Source organism: Zea mays, chromosome 5, assembly GCF_902167145.1.
Source record: "Zea mays cultivar B73 chromosome 5, Zm-B73-REFERENCE-NAM-5.0, whole genome shotgun sequence".
NCBI lineage: Eukaryota > Viridiplantae > Streptophyta > Magnoliopsida > Poales > Poaceae > Zea > Zea mays.
Genome location: NC_050100.1, coordinates 187669278 through 187686139, shown reverse-complemented (window position 1 = coordinate 187686139; position 16862 = coordinate 187669278). Strand labels below are relative to the sequence as shown.

Genomic DNA, 16862 nt, shown 5'->3' with positions numbered 1-16862 from the left:
TTGGCCCCGCCGGAACTGCCCTCTCACCTCACCTCGCCCGCCCGCCCGCCGGCTCACACTTGCCTGAATCACCCAGCACCAACTGCAAGTTGCATAGAGTAGATAGGAGTGGCACACACATGACACATGCATGACATGATCACTCAGAGACGACGACACTGCACTGTACTGTGTCGCCGCAACCCCCAAATTCACGGCACTCTCACCGCGCGCGTCCGGCCGCAGTGCCCGACCGCATGGGGCTCTGCGTCGTGTCGTGCATCGACCATGCGCTTACTAGCTGTACTAGCGTGGTGCCCACCCTACGTATGTACCTGCCCGACCGACCAATCACGCGCGGGATTAAAGTAAAGCCTACGCGCTGGTACACCTGTCGACTACTCGCACCGCCTCGCCTGCCTTGTACGTACTACGTACATACTGTATTTAGGAGTATACTAGATGTATAGGAAGTCAGAAAGCCCGGTACGAAGCTTTTTTTTCCTTGGTATGAGCCCGGTTCGGCCTGCTTTCATGTGGGTCCAGACCAACCCCGATAAGAATAAGTGGGTCAGGTACAGACAAAAAATTAAGCTTGTCAGGCGAGCCTGGTCTGACCCGTTTATCTCTAAATTCACCAAATCTTTTTTTACACTAAAACGTACCTACCAGTTTGTTTTTATTTTTTTTTCGTGCTTATCGGACCGGGCCAGGCTTCGACAAGAAAACGAGCCAGTAGACTTGGAAGGGTCAGAACAATTTTCTAACCATGTCTGTCGAACTGGGCCCAAATTGGAACAAATTTCTCTAGGTCCAGGCCGGACTGGATCTGACGATCCGTTTGGCAATCTATATATAGGAGTATATACGACCCCGTTTAGATTGAGGTGACTAATGTTTAGTTCTTTAATCATGAGGATTAAAGTATGATTTTTACCTCACTTGCCTTTCTCCTCTTTATCCGTGCAGCAGACAGCCATTAATTAATAGAAGTAATGTAGTGAGAATAATTAATGCTCTTTAATCACTGAAACCAAACGGGCCCTAATAAGTTGGACTTGACCGCCGTATTCGCGTCGTCGTCGATCGATCTCCTGCGGTCCTGCCTGCCTGCGCTCTGCGCAGTGCATCATGAAAGGAATCAGCCGAGCCCGCGAGCACGAGCAAGCGAGCCCGCCGCTCCAAAAGACAAAAGCTCTCTCCGTGGACCACGCTACCTCATCGAATTTTATACAGGAGTAGCCAGGGCGGAGAGGACCTCGATCGAAAACCATCTTTCACAGCTTGCATCCCGTAGGTAGGGAGTATGCACTTTTGTATTTGTAGGATTGTAGGAATCTGGGTCATAGCTACCCAATTAATAATTATCTAAGTATATGCTACTAAGTACGTTGGGCATGTGCATTAATGTTACCTTTAGACAATTTTTTTTAAAAAAGCTTTGATTTATAAACTACATGTATACCCACGTACCGCGGTCTCAAAATAAACCAACTTCTAACTAGTCTTTGAAACGAATGGATATTAAAGAAACTAACTTAGATCTTGCGGCTTTGGTCTACCACTCTATCTATCATAATGAACACTCGTACATGACCTCTAGTTACTATCAAGACGCGCGTTTTGAAGGTTCTCAATCGGCTTGCTGTGTTCCAGTGCTCTGGGGTGCTGCAAGCCCGGCCTAATCTGTGTTTTTTCCCCTCTATATGGCTCTATCCAATCTGTGCTCGTAACCTCATCATGTATTTTTTCCGCTTATTTATAATCAGAAGTGGTTATGTTCGTCAAATCGTCCTACCTTAAAAGGAACATGTTCTTCGTAAGACCGATCAATCTCGATCGGCAGCTGTCATGGGCCAGGTGCGTGCGTACCAGTAGCACTTATCGTATCCTAATCGACGAAATTTTAAATACACAAAACGGCGAGTTCTGCTGCGTGATGGCCTAAACAAGTGCCTATATATAAACAGTGGAGTAAACTAAAACAACGCCGCGCGCTGGATTAGACTAGTGGTTTAGCGAGGCCCGACCAGTCCCCGATCGACAGCTAGCGCTACCTCTCTGCTGGCTTTGGGTCCTTTCCTCGAAGGTCCAGCTAGGCTTATCTATCTTCTAGGGCGGTCCAGAGAGTACAGGCTGCAGCAGCGTAGAGTATGTATGGCAATGTCCTTTTGTCTTCCGCTCCATCCTCCAGCTCCATGTATATAGCAGGCATGTGACGAGCTCTCGATTGCCATTCGGAACAGACCAAATGGGGAAAGCCTAGAGGAAGGAGATGGGTGGTGGCTTGCCTATTAAAGCCTAGCTAGCTAGCTGCCCGACAATTAACTTTGCTCTGGACTTCTGGAGCGCCCGCGTCGAGCTACCAAGGGCGTGTTTGTGACCCTGTCCCTGGCCAGCTCGGCCCGTTCAATTGGTCCAGGCTGAGGCTAGCCTGTCCCGGCTACTGCAACTCACTTTGTTTGCGCACTTGTACCATATGAGCCTGGCTCAGACGAGCTGGTGTTTGTCACCCAATATGCAGCCAGGCTAGAAGACCAAAACTACCTAAACGCGGAATCCTTGCGCCACGAGCAGCCAGGCTCCCAGGAAACGGACCTTGAGCTCGTTTCTGTGGAGCCAGGCTGAGAGGCTCAATTTGCACGCGTACAGCCTGGCTCCCGAGCCAGCCAGGCGACGCAAACACAGGAGTTGCAGCCCGGAAGCGCAGCCAGGCTGCTGGGCCATGGCGGCAAACACGCCCCAAACAACGCGTGCACTACTATATCATCTGCTGTGGATTAGTGTGGCTCATTATTGGAGCAAACTGTTGGTGCGTGTCAACTCATGTAGGCTCCACATCAGCTATATATCGTACGATCTGAATCTGTCATTGTGGTTCTGTGTAACTATCGCAATACTCATCTATCTCAGCGTCATGTTAGCTTTTCTAACTGATTCTTGCCAAAATGAAACACAACATCTTATCAAAATAAAATTACATAATGTATATATAAATATAATCTAAATAATTTATATACATCTTTTGTAGTTTTTGTGGGTTTTTATTTTTATTTTATTTTTTGAAACTCACAGTGGTGGTTGTTGGTACCGACCGAAAATAGTCGATCACTTGTCATTTTAAACGGCTACCGCTGCTACCGGAGCGCGTGTTACCGACACGAATGTCAGGGTTGGTACCGCCCCCATTGGATTCGGCCTTAGAAGATCAATTCATTCGTTGTTTGTTCTCAATGTGTTTCCAAGAGGGGCCAGAGTAGAATTTTGCATGATTTAGGGTGTATTGGTAAGGATTGTATTCTCCACTGCTGAAGTACCGATTAGTAACCAACTGCAATACTAGATTTCCAACCAGTACTAGATAATCACGATTAAAGGTGGCAATCTTTAATACCAGTTGCATGGCTCGGTACTAAAATGACTTTTAGTATTAATTCTTGGCTAGAACTAGTACTAATAAGAACCGGTACTAATAAGAACAAGTACTAAAGTTGAACCTTTAGTACCGGTTATTAACAAAAAAAAACCAGTACTAAAGGGAGTCCTTTAGTTCTTATCTAGAATCGACACTAAAGTGATTTTTTTTATTTTTGCGCGCTTATAAATTGATATTGGCAGATAATACATTAATAAATATACGCACATATAAATATATCCAAAACTACGTGTATCTAAATGTACATGTAGTTCCTTTTTTTCTTAAAGTCGTGACACTTTATAAAAACTTAAAATCCAAATAGGGTATTACATAATTTCAATGCAAAAAGATAATAAAGTACGGAAATATTTCTGAGTTTCTTTTTCTCTTTTTTGTGTCTCAATTCCTTCTTACTTGGTCTACTTTGACCCTACTGTTGACTCTATAAATATCTCTGTAAGCTGCAGGAGATAATCATCTCATTTTGTAAATCTCCTGCGATCTGTAACCACCCGAAAATAGTGAGATTGTTGCTGGCCGGCACCCGTGGTTTTTTCCCCTTCGCCTTGGAGGGGTTTTCCACGTTAAATCTGTGTCTTCTCTGTGATTGATCTTCTTTGTGTCGTATTCATTTATAACAAGTGGTATCAAAGCTGGTTGTTTGGTGATCGGTGTGCTAGGGTTTCCTGCCGGCGCACGGATGTCGACGACAATGAAGTACGATCTTCCGCTGCTGGATCTCGACACGCGTTTCTCGCTGTGGCAGGTGAAGATGCGGGCGATTCTCTCGCAGTCTGATCGCGACCTGGATGATGCCCTAGATGGATTTGGCAACAAGGACGCCAGGACATGGACTGATGAGGAGAGGCGCAAGGATCGTAAGGCGCTCGCACATATTCACCTTCATCTGTCTAACAATATCCTGCAGAAGGTTCTGGCGGAGAAAACCGCCGCTGCTCTCTGGTTGAAGCTAGAGTCGATCTGTATGTCAAAGGATCTGACCAGCAAGATGCATGTCAAAATGAAGTTGTTCTCCCACAAGTTGTAGGAAGGAGGCTCCATTCTGACGCACATATCGGTGTTTAAGGAGATCATGGCCGATCTGACGTCTATGGAGGTAAAGTTTGATGATGAAGACCTAGCTCTTCTTCTCCTGTGTTCCCTCCCTGCATCGTTTAGCAATTTTCGAGATACCATCCTATACAGTCGTGATACTATAACCGTGGCTGAAGTGTATGAAGCTTTGACTACGAAAGAAAAGATGAGACAGATGGTTAACTCGAAAGATGCTGCTGGCTCGAGTGGAGAAGCTTTGTATGTCCGTGGCCGCACTGAGCAGAAAAAGTCTAACTCAGGTGGCAAAGGAAAGGGAAAGAACCAGAGGGGTCGCTCCAAGTCAAGGGGGCCATCCGATGAATTATTTTGCAAATACTGCAAGAAGACGAACCATGTAATTGAGAACTGTTACAAACTGCAGAACAAGGAGAAGAGGAACAAGGAGAAGGGTAAGAACGGTGGTACTGTCTCTGTTGCATCCGAAAATAATTCTGATAATGGTGATGTTCTTATTGCCTTTGCTAGTTGTGCTGCTGATGATACCCAATGGATCCTCGATTCTGCTTGCTCGTATCATGTTTGCACTAACAAATCCCTGTTCAGTACCTATGAAGCTGTGCAGAACGGAGGTACTCTTCGGATGGGTGATATTTCCCCTTGCACTGTTGTTGGCATGGGCACCGTGCAGATCAAGATGTTCGATGGGATTGTACGCACATTGACTGAAGTGTGGCATGTTTCATCCATGTCCAGGAACCTCATCTCTCTGAGTACTCTGGAGACAAAAGGTTACAAGTATACTGCCAGTGACGGTGTCATGAAGGTAACAAAAGGCTCTCTTGTTGTTATTAAAGGTGATTTGAAAGCTGAAAACTTATATGTGCTTCGAGGTAGTTTTGGCTCTGCTAATGCTGTTGTTGCTTCTGATTCTGAGACTACTAAAATTTGGCATATGCGCCTTGGCCATATGAGTGCACCTAGTTTGGCAGAATTGAGCAAGAGAGGCCTTCTTGATGGTTGCCATGCTGATACCCTTGATTTCTGTGAGCACTGTGTTTTCGGGAAGCATAAAAGGGTAAAGTTCAGTTCTGCTGTTCATAATACTGAAAATATTCTTGATTATGTTCATGCTGATTTGTGGGGGCCGTCACGTATACCTTCTCATGGTGGTGCTCGTTATATGTTGACTATCATTGATGATAATTCACGCAGAGTTTGGCCTTATTTTCTTAAGCAAAAATCAGATGCCTTTGAGTCTTTCAAGGTTTGGAAGACTTTGGTTGAGAAGCAGACTGAGAGGAAGCTGAAAGTTCTGAGAACTGACAATGGTATGGAGTTTTGTTATGGTGATTTTAACTCTTTCTGTAGGAAGGAGGGCATTGTGAGGCACCACACTATACCATATACACCTCAGCAGAACGGTGTGGCAGAGCGTATGAATAGAACAATAATCTCCAAGGCTCGGTGTATGTTGTCCAACTCAGGTTTGAGCCGAAAGTTTTGGGCTGAGGCCGCTTCCACTGCTTGTCATTTGATCAATTGTTCACCATCCACTGTTATCGATAGGAAAACTCCAATTTAGGTTTGGTCTGGTTCCCCCTATGATTATTCTCAGTTGAGAGTGTTTGGTTGTACTGCATATGCACATGTTGATAATGGTAAACTTGAGCCTAGAGCAATTAAGTGTGTTTTCTTGGGTTATGGATCTGGTGTTAAAGCATATAAATTGTGGAATCCTGATACATAGAAGACATTTTATAGTAGAAACATTGTGTTTAATGAATTTGCTATGTTCCCTTCGGTTGTATCTACCAGTGCTACTAACCAGAATTCTGAGTCTATCAGTGTGCAGGTGGAGCACGGGGGGATGTTGATGATCATGCTCCACCATCTGCTGAACCTGCTGAAAATTCACCTGCTGAAAATTCATCACCTGTTGTGGAGTCTCATCCTCAGTCTCTTGCTGAAGGCCGAGCTAGGAGGCAGATAGTTCGGCCCCAAAGACTGGTTAAAGAGTGCAATGTTGCTTTTGCTTTGGCTGTTGCTGAAGAAGTTGATAATGTTCAGAAACCATTGAATTATTCAGAAACTATATTGTCTACTGATAGTGAAAAGTGGATGGGTGCTATGCATGAAGAAATGGAGTCTCTTGATAAGAATGACACTTGGGAAATAGTTCGGCTGCCTTCTAGCAAAAAGGCAATTAAGTGCAAATGGATCTTCAAAAGAAAAGAAGGTATGACTCCAAAAGAGCCTCCGCGCTTTAAAGCAAGACTAGTTGACAAAGGTTTTAGTCAGATTCTAGGAATTGATTACTCTGATGTCTATTCTCCTGTTGTCAAGCATAGTTCAATTCGTACCTTTCTTAGTCATGTTGCTGTACATGACTATGAGCTTGAGCAGTTAGATGTGAAAACTGCTTTCTTACATGGTGATTTGGAGGAGGACATTTATATGGACCAGCCTGAGGGGTTCATTGTTCCTAGAAAAGAAGACTATGTGTGCAGGTTGAAGAAGTCCTTATATAGTCTGAAACAATCTCCCAGACAGTGGTATAAGAGGTTTGATTCATTTATGCTTTCTAATGGTTTTTAGAGGTCTCAATATGATAGCTGTGTTTATCTAAAATTTGTTAATGGATCACCTACATATTTGCTGCTATATGTTGATGATATGTTGATTGCTGCCAAGAGCATGAAGGAAATCGCTGCTTTAAAGGCATATCTTAGTAGCGAATTTGATATGAAGGATCTGGGTGCTGCAAAGAAAATCCTTGGCATAGAGATAGTCAGGGATAGGAAGTCTAGACTGCTGTACTTGAGCCAGAAGAATTATATTGAGAAGGTCCTTCGTCGTTTCAACATGCAAAATACTAAACCTGTGAGTACTACGTTGGCTCCTCATTTTAAACTGTCTGCTAAACAGTGTGCTGAAACTGATGCTGAGCTTGAATATATGTCAAAAGTTCCATACTCTAGTGTTGTTGGGTCACTCATGTATGCTATGGTTTGTTCTCGTCCTGATTTGTCTCATGCTATGAGCGTTGTTGCTAGATACATGTCTAATCCTGGTAAAGAGCATTGGAAAGCTGTTCAGTGGATTTTCATATATCTACGTGGTTCTTCTAGTGCTTGTTTATGTTTTGGTAAATCTGGAGATGGTCTGGTTGGCTATGTTGATTCAGATTATGGTGGTGATTTAGACAGGAGGAGATCTCTTTCAGGTTATGTCTTTACTGTTGGAGATTGTGCTGTGAGTCGGAAAGCTCGTTTACAGGATACTGTTGCTTTGTCTACTACAGAAGCTGAGTATATGGCAACTGCAGAAGTTACTAAGGAAGCCTTATGGTTGAAAGATATATATTCAGAGCTATGTGGAATTAAGTCTTGCATTACCATCTATTGTGATAGTCAGAGTGCTATTCATCTCACCAAAGATCAGATGATTACTGAGAAATCCAAACATATTGATATTCGTTATCACTTCGTTCGTGATATCATTGAAAAAGGGTTGGTGAAGGTATGCAAGATTAGTACTCATAATAATCCTGCTGATATGATGACAAAGCATGTTTCTGTTGCTAAGTTTAGTTGGTATTATAAATTAGCCCTTAGTGGCTGTTGGCGCCGGCAAGATGATGATGCATTTGTTTAAGGTGGAGTTTGCTATTATGATGCTACAAGGAATTTGTCTCAAGGTGGAGTTTGTTGAGTTTGTGATCCAAATTCTGAAGAAGGCGGCCAAGTTGGAACTCGTTTTAGGGTTTCACCTCTATAAATATCTCTGTAAGCTGCAGGAGATAATCATCTCATTTTGTAAATCTCCTGCGATCTGTAACCACCCAAAAATAGTGAGATTGTTGCTGGCCGGCGCCCGTGGTTTTTTCCCCTTCGCCTTGGAGGGGTTTTCCACGTTAAATCTGTGTCTTCTCTATGATTGATCTTCTTTGTGTCGTATTCATTTATAACACCTACTTCCTCTGGTTTTAGGGGTCTTAGGTCAATGGGTTCCAGGTGAGGGAAGAAGATACTCTTAGCGCTAACTAGCTCTTAGTGCAAGAAATAAAAAATATATTCAACTAAGGGATAGTAAGAAGTTAGATGTATGTTCTTATTTTTTGCCTAAGGGCTAGTTCATGATCCAAGTTTTTGTCCATTTCATCGAGATCAATGTTAGGACTATTCCTATAAAATACAAATAAAACAGGAAAAATAGAGTTTAAAAATAAACAATGTAAGTATTATGGACACCAAACAAAAAGAAAATATGGATAGACATCATTTTACGAGTGTGTAAAAATTCAAACTCCGTAGCGAAGATACATAACGATAATGCATAAGAGTTTATGATGTGTCCTGTCTGAGGACAAGGCATAGCTGCTGCAATGAATTGAAGACACTTAGACTCAACACTCAATGATACTCAAGACACTCAGTGTCAGTGATCATGGGTGAGAAAGGCTTTGGAAAGGCGACATTTATTGGGGGAAGCTTTAGTATGTACCGGCTCTGACTAAGGCTGTCTCCAGCAACGTCCTCTATATTCATCCTCTATATCTGTCCTTTACAGTCTCCTCTAAAAGATTTCATCCTCTATATCTCATTTCTCTCCAACAAACCGTCCTCTAAATCACGTTCTCTATACTCAAATACCCATATTAAAGACATTTTTTAAATTTTATTTTTTTACATACGTATTTATCATACTCTCAAATATATTGTATATATTTTAGTTTTGCTAAACCGGTTATTTAAAGTAGTCAAATGAATAGAGGATCGTTTAGAGAAACTCTATATATAGAGAATCCAGCAGCGTCCTCTAAATTTAAAGGATCGTTTAGAGGACGTTGCTGGAGAGCGTAGAGGACCGTTTGGTCCTCTATATTTAGGGTAGAGAACCCTTTAGGGGACCTTGTTGGAGCCAGTCTAAGAACCGGTACTAAAATGTTTGAGTGGAAAAGTGAAAGTCCTATGCGAGAACCAGAATACCTTTAGTAATGGTCCTAGTTAAGAACAAATACTTAATCATACACTTTTAGTATCGATTCTTTATAAGAACTGGTACTAAAATAATTTGAATACAAAACCAAAACTTCTGGCAAGAATGAAAAAAATAATGAAGATACCGGTACTAAAGTTGCATCTGTTTTTTGCGACAGCTTGAAGATCTTGAGTACCGGTTGGTATTTTAAAACCGGTACTAAAGAGTGAATTTTAGTGCTGGTTCGTTACAAAAACCAGTATTAAAATTTTGTGATAATAGTACTAGTTGATATCTTCAACTAGTACTAAAGACTTGATATTAGTACCGCTATGTAACATCAACCGGTATTAATAATGTTCTCTGTATAGACTCTACATTTTTAGTACTAGTTGATATCTTCAACTGATACTAAATTAAAGACTTGATATTAGTACCGCTTTGTGACATCAACTGGTATTAATAATGTTCTCTGTATAGACTCTACATTTTTAAACTAGCATCGACGCTTATATCAATATATATACTATACTTAAAGCACTAGTTTCAACGGTTGTCCCGCGTCATCTTTTTACAAATAACCCATCACATCTATTTCAAATTAACCCGTTGTACGCCTATAATGGCCAAGCGGCGCCACAACTCTGGCCCAGGCACATCATGTCGCCTGCTGACTGTGCCGGGTCAGCCCGTTAGCCCGTCGGTCTATTTGATTAAATCAGCGTAAAAGGCGGGATTCGAACCCACGCCCTGATGGAAGAAGGGCGAGAGACATTGAGTGAAGCTGTCTAACTAGTAGAACATCATGCTTAAATATTTTTAATATTGAATATAAATTATATATATATGTATATACGTTTTTGTAAAATAAAAACATTATAATCGTGTCGGACCGGGCCAGCACTACGGGCCGAAGCTACAACCCAAACACGACACGACGTTTTTGGCTCTTGCAAGCATTAGGTCGTTTCTGAGACCACATTGGCGCAATGGACTCCATGGTGTTTGAGGTTGCTGAATTGGATGAAGCAGCAATGATTTGTCACACTAATATAAAATGAAAGGTTATTAGTTGGTTTTAAACGTTAGTAATTGCTACGAAATAGCATAATTTATATAGAACACATCCAGTTTTTTATTGATGCCTGACTTTAGCAATCACTCCATATTTTGATCTATCTCTTTTATAAGTTTGAGTTCATGTGACTTATTTTAGAAATGTGAGATCACAAATTTTCTCTTATCTGGTCTCTGTATGCTGGAATTATGTCATTTATAATCTCTGTTCATTCAGTCAGTCGTTGTGAACTCTCTTCTAATCGCCCGCTTCATTGGTCGTGTTGTACCAAGACATATTGGATGGAGTAAACAATAACATCAGTTAACCAAATCAAAAAAATATTATACGAAGAGCGGAGACAATCAATAAAAATCAATAAAAAATCTTGAATTTTTTTGGTGGATAGTTTACATGAGTATTGTTGTAAGCCGTCGCAACGCACGGGCAACCGACTAGTTAATTTTAAAACAATCAGAACAAATGTTGGTGTACGGAAGCCGGATTATCCATTAGTGCTCTAAAAAATATTCTAGAATGAGATTTTCTTGAGAAACCTTTCTTTAATTGAAATTATTTTTAGGAATCGTTTAGTTAGCTCGTTGGATTAAGTGACTCCAGAATTATTTTTTATGAAATATGTTAAAGTTTTGTCGCTTTTAGGCTATAAACTGTCCAATAATATGACTGTATAAATTCTTCTAAATAGAAATTTTAGAGACTAAAGTTTAGTGTCTAAAATTTAGGAGGGTGATTAAGGGTCTTTTTAGTTGGGCTGTGGCTGTGAAAAAAGTTGATGTAAGCTGTGAGCTGTTGGAAAAGTTGTTGTGTGTTATTGGCTGTTAAAAAGCTAAAAACGTTTGGTCGAAACCACTAAAAATCTTTAAAAGTTCTTCGATATATGTTTTCACTGTTTCATCCCAAAGCCACTAAAAGCAGGTCCAGAAGTGTTTTCATTTTTGCACTGTGAGAAAGTCGGTTTTTAGAAAAAAGATGTTTTCTAGGTCTAGCCATTTGGTTTGACTTTTGGTTTTTAGGGGGCAAAAGCTAAAGCCAAAAACGAAATCAAACACACACCCTAAAGTAATCAAACATTGGCATCAAAAGCATAAAATGGCTTGGCGATTGGTGGCGTTATGGCTTCCAGCGAGTAAGAGTACAGACCGCATGCAATAGTACGGAGCACACACCACCGGCTAGCATACTCGGGGTGAGCATTTACGCAAGAGAATTATCACATCCCTGCTTCGTCGTCCATCGACGATCACCGGTAATTGTTCGGCAGTAGCAGCATCATTTGCACGGGTGTAGCACTCCACTTGGCATGAGGGTCGGACATTTGTACGAGCCGTGTCACAGTCACAGGGCAGGCAGGGCGTGGCTGGCCACAGCTGTAGACTATCCGCAACCGTTACCCCTAAATTTTTCCCCCTATATCACTTTTCCCCCCTATTTTTCCCCCTATTTTTTCATCTCCCGCAGCGGTTCCCCCTAAATACTCCCCCTATACCCCACTACCACTATAAAATATCATTTTCTATACCAACTATCAATTTTTTATCTACTAACAATTACTCGTGGACCCACAGCACAGTGTTTAGGGTGATGAACAGTGACACGCCAGATTGAGGGGGAGAGAGAGGAGGACGGCGGGCTAGGGGGCGGTGCAGGGGGCACCGCTGCATGCGTGGAGCGCCCCCTGCACGCGCCATGCAAGGGGAGGGGGCAGCGTAGAGGCTGCCGTTGCGCACAGCCTTAAACCCCCCGGCCGACCTCTCGTCACGCGTCCAGAAAAGGGAGAAGCCATCTGACGCGTGCGTTCCTTTAAGGCTATCCGCAGCGGTTCCCTCTAAATTTTTCCCCCTATATCACTTTTTTGGGTCACATCATCAATAGTTTATCCCCTACTTTTTCATCTCCCGCAGCGGTTCCCCCTAAATACTCCCCCTATACTCCACTACAATATAAAATATTATTTTCTATACCTACTTTTTACCTACTATCAATTTTTCTACTACTATTAATTCAAACCGGGCCCACACGAACAGTGCAAGGGGGAGAGAGAGCGCGCGCTACAGCCAGCGGAGTGCTGTTCATCTCCGCCGCGTGGGGGGCCTCGCAGGGGGCCGCGCTGCGGGCGCAGGGGCGCCCCTGTAGCCGCCACTCAAGGGGAGGGGGCGGTCGCGCGGCGAGCGCTGCGGCCAGCCTAAAGGGTCACCGCCAGACCAGCTGCCAGTGCCTGACCTTGACCTGCTCCTAGCTCGGAGTAAAAGGCAGCGGCAGGAGCTGGGCAACAAGTGTGCTGCGGACCATGGAGCCAAGCCTCCACGTTACTACTACACAACTCGGCCGGGGGACCAGCGCTACTGCTGCTACGTGAACGTGATAGCCAAAAACAAGACGGCGCCCGGCGAGCTCAGCTTGCGCGTGGAGCTGGCGCGGCGCCCGGGCTAGCCACGTGTCGCTCTGGGCCACCGGCCCCGGCTGCGAGCAGATGAGATCGCCGGGCCCCCAGCCAAAAACGGATCTGAAACACTAGATCGAAACCCATAGCAGGTTTCCCTTGAATCTAAAATCTCATTGTTGTTGAGAAAATTATCTGACACAACTTCGATCTACTATATCATCAGTCTACCTCCAGCTAAATTGCAGCTCCCTTCTCTTTCTCTTACACAAGCAGGAATATAATGAATTAATGACGGCAGGCAGAGGGCGTGAGTGTGGGAGAGCAAGCATGCATGGTATGGTGGATATGAGCCTGCGCGGGCGTCGAACAAAAACAAGATGAACGAAACATAACTTTGGGTGTAATGGATGGTAATTAACATTAATCTTTATGCTTTGTTTGGGTATTTTAGTATTAACTTTTAATCCACATGTGTTGAGTTGAATTGAGGTGTGAATTAGTTTAAGTTGTACCTCAATCCATCTCAACACATATGAATTGAAGTCAATACTAGAGTATATCCAAACTAGCCTTTATGGGGAGATATAAACCTTGTGTTTTCCGAGTATCTCTTGAGAGGTGTGTTCCACATAATTTATGGATGTAATAACATCTAAATCCATTTTTTCAATGCTTCAAACCGGTAATCGAAAAGCATTTACAAAAAAAAATGATACAAAGAGCTAACTTTAGTAGATCTAGAGCACGTGTCTAGCTAGAGCTGAAAATTTTAGCCACGCGCACGCCTGCCAGACGGCCGGCCCGGCCAGCGCGCGCCTCCGCCCCTCGATCTGGCACAGCTAGCGCAGCGGCGCCGTACCGCGTCGTTGCACACCCGATCGAAACCCTAGCCAAGAAGTTGCCAGGCAGCCAGCAGGCACGGAATGTTCCGGCAGGCGCACACGCTGCTAGCCTCTCCGTCCCGTTGCTCTGGCGCGCGCGGGCCTATATAGCCGGCACCAGCAGCGCCCCCTTGTTCCTCCCCGCGACGCTCGCCTCTCTCACCATCCACCCACCTCGCCTCGCATGTAGTTGTGTGGCCGCCGTGCGGTGATCGCGGCGGCGGCGCTAAGCTGTTCTGCAGGCCACACGCCGGCGGCCGCGCTGACTGGCTATCGATCAGCCGGCGGGCGGGCGGCGGGCGGTGACAGAAGAGAGTGAGCACACGGCCGGGCGGAACGGCACCGGCGGATGTGCCGTCGCGGCCGCGTGCTCACTGCTCTATCTGTCACCCACTCCCCCTCCCCGTTCCTCTCCTCCGGCTGCCTTGCCGGTCGATCGAAGCCGGCCGCGCTGTGCCTGTGCGCAGCCGTCGTGATCACCGCGCCTGTGCCCGCGGCGCTGGCACGCTAGCCGCTAGCTACGTCCACCCGCCGCTCTTCTTGTCCGTGTCATTGTATGCCGCGGAACGGGTCGCCGCTATACGCTACGTGGCCTCTCGTTGGTGCCCGGCGGCCGTCCGCGGGAATTTCTATTTCTGGGCGGTTCGTACGTACGGCCTGGATGCCGGATCTGAGCTTTTGGGCGCGCGCGTGTACCTCCTCCTCGCACGGATTCGGGATTCCCTCCCATTCGCTTGGTACGGACAAGCCGCTGCTAGCCCTGTTCATTGTTTCCGAGGAAAGGGAAGGGATCCAACCGTTGCCTGCGCCTGCAAGCTTCTCGGGAAGGTAAATTCTTCAATGTTCATCGTTCGGAAGGACGGAAGGTACAGTAGTATGTGGGTGTTGGTGTTAGTTGACCAGATCCGTTCCGCTTTCCTCAATTTTGAGATGTCAATTGCTACTACCAGTTGTCTTCCAATTCCCCTTTTACAGTACCCCATGCATCATCTAATCTCCAGATTCTGGATTTCGCCATGGCAGCAGAAGACGCTGGTGACAGAAGAATTCCAATGGAAGCACACCGCCGGTCGATTCTCTGTCTTAGATCTGCTTAGCATCGTCACATTGTTCTCTTTTCTCCTTGCCAGGGTCAGTGGTACCCCCGATCCATATATTCAGAGATTTAACAGGAGATGGACGATAGATGGCGCTGCAGTCTGCAGATCCTGTTCATACTGTCCGTCCTGTGTGACACAGCTAGTCTCTGCAGCGCAGCCACTTTGGCGATGACGGCACATTTGTGCTCCAGCCTCCAGGGAATGGTGGATTGGTGGTGGGGGTCGCTGTCCAGCCACTGTTCCATTCGTGACGTCTCGTACTTATCTCTTCAATGACAGTGAGCTGCTTCTTTCTTGGTGAACATTCTTGAAAACCTTTGATTTTGAGGGGTAGTTTCATCACGATATTTGTGTTACCACATCAATAGGTATAAGATAAAATGAAGAATAGAATATATCCTTTTAATAAATAGTTTTACGGCACAATTTTATAGACTAACATGCGAATCTAAATAACCAATAGAAATAGATGAAACAAATTGCTTTAATGGTGGTTTCACGCGCCTTCTAATACCTTGGAAATGTGTTAACATAGTCTCATGTTAATGAAACTATTTTCATTTATTTCATAATAAATATAGTGCTATGTCATGAAAATTCTATGCAGTCTACTAATTAATATCATGCAACCTCAATTGAGAATGATCTAAGAGCATGTTTAATAATATAGCATATAACGCGCTTTATGATATTGCTATGTCATATAACCAACTAAAAGGTTGCTCATATAATAACCACCTCATGATACAAGCTGTATATTTAATATTTGGTCCACATCTCTTTCTCATAGAGAGTCTTGGAGTCAGTGAGTAGCTAGCCCACTCTCAGCTGGTAGTGAGCAGCTCGCTTTTTCTCTACCCTCAATTGTTTTTCTTCCACATCACCATAAATCTGATATGGCATATTTTATCGTTCCTCTACATCAGCTTATTATACTTCCTCTAACAACTATGCCCGCTAGAGCATATAAATTTCATCACCATTTATTATCTATACTATTATTAAGATTGTAGTGTAGACCATGGCACAACCATGCCTCCGCCTCTCCCTCCCCCTCTGCAGCCTGACTGGGCTCCAATCCGCTAATGACGTCGACAGCACCGCTCGCCCGCCCTTCTTCCCCGCGTCGCTACCCCCTCTGCGCTCCTGACCCGTTAACCGCACACGGACTCCCCTATTACACCGATTTGGCAATGCCGATCCTGAACCCGAACCCTGGGGTTCGAGGCTCATCAATTTCTACCAACAATGTCGACAACGCCGCTCCCCTGCCCCTTCCCTGCACCCCCTCCGCACTCCCGACCTCATTAACCGCACACTCACTCCCCGATTCACGTCGCACACACGTCGATTTGGCTATGTCGATCCCTAACCCCGAACCTCGGGTTCAAGGCTCATCAATTTCCGCCAACGACGTCGACAACGCCGCTCCCCCGCCCCCTTCCCCGTGCCGCCTCCCCCTCCTCGCTCCCAACCTCGTTAACCGTGCTCGCATTCCTCGATTTTCGTCGCACTCACGCCGATTTGGTAATGCTGAACCCCTGGGTTCGAGGCTCGTCAATTTGTATTCCGTGGCATCACACGGACACACACACCTAGTAGTGGATAAAATGCTTAATTTGTTAGGAATGTTTTTATTTGATTATACACATGTAGCATGTACTCCGTCCATTTTAAATTAAAATATGTTTTTGGCTTTTTAGATATTTTTAATCATATATAATGTACATCTACATGTTTAGCAAAAACTAAGACATCTTATAATTTTAAATAAGGTAATACTCACTTCGTATCGAATTATGAGTAGATTATATTTTTATAATAGATGCTAACTCCTCTAACTAGTCTATTAAAAATAGGTGTTGCTTTGTTCCAGTCCATTTTCATTTATTTTGTTTTTTTCTAAAAGAATCAGCAGTTTTGTTATTTATTTCACTATTCCTATTTACTCCATAACACAAGTGACAAAGCAACTAAGGGTTCT

General features: G+C 44.2%; 1 non-coding gene across 1 annotated transcript; it reads left to right on the top strand.

Annotated features, from left to right (window-relative positions):
- Positions 1–14080: 14080 nt before the first annotated feature.
- Positions 14081–14170, top strand: MIR156l (microRNA MIR156l). Its single transcript, NR_121119.1, has one exon. It is a non-coding gene; the product is annotated as a microRNA MIR156l (primary transcript).
- The last annotated feature ends 2692 nt before the right edge of the window (positions 14171–16862 follow it).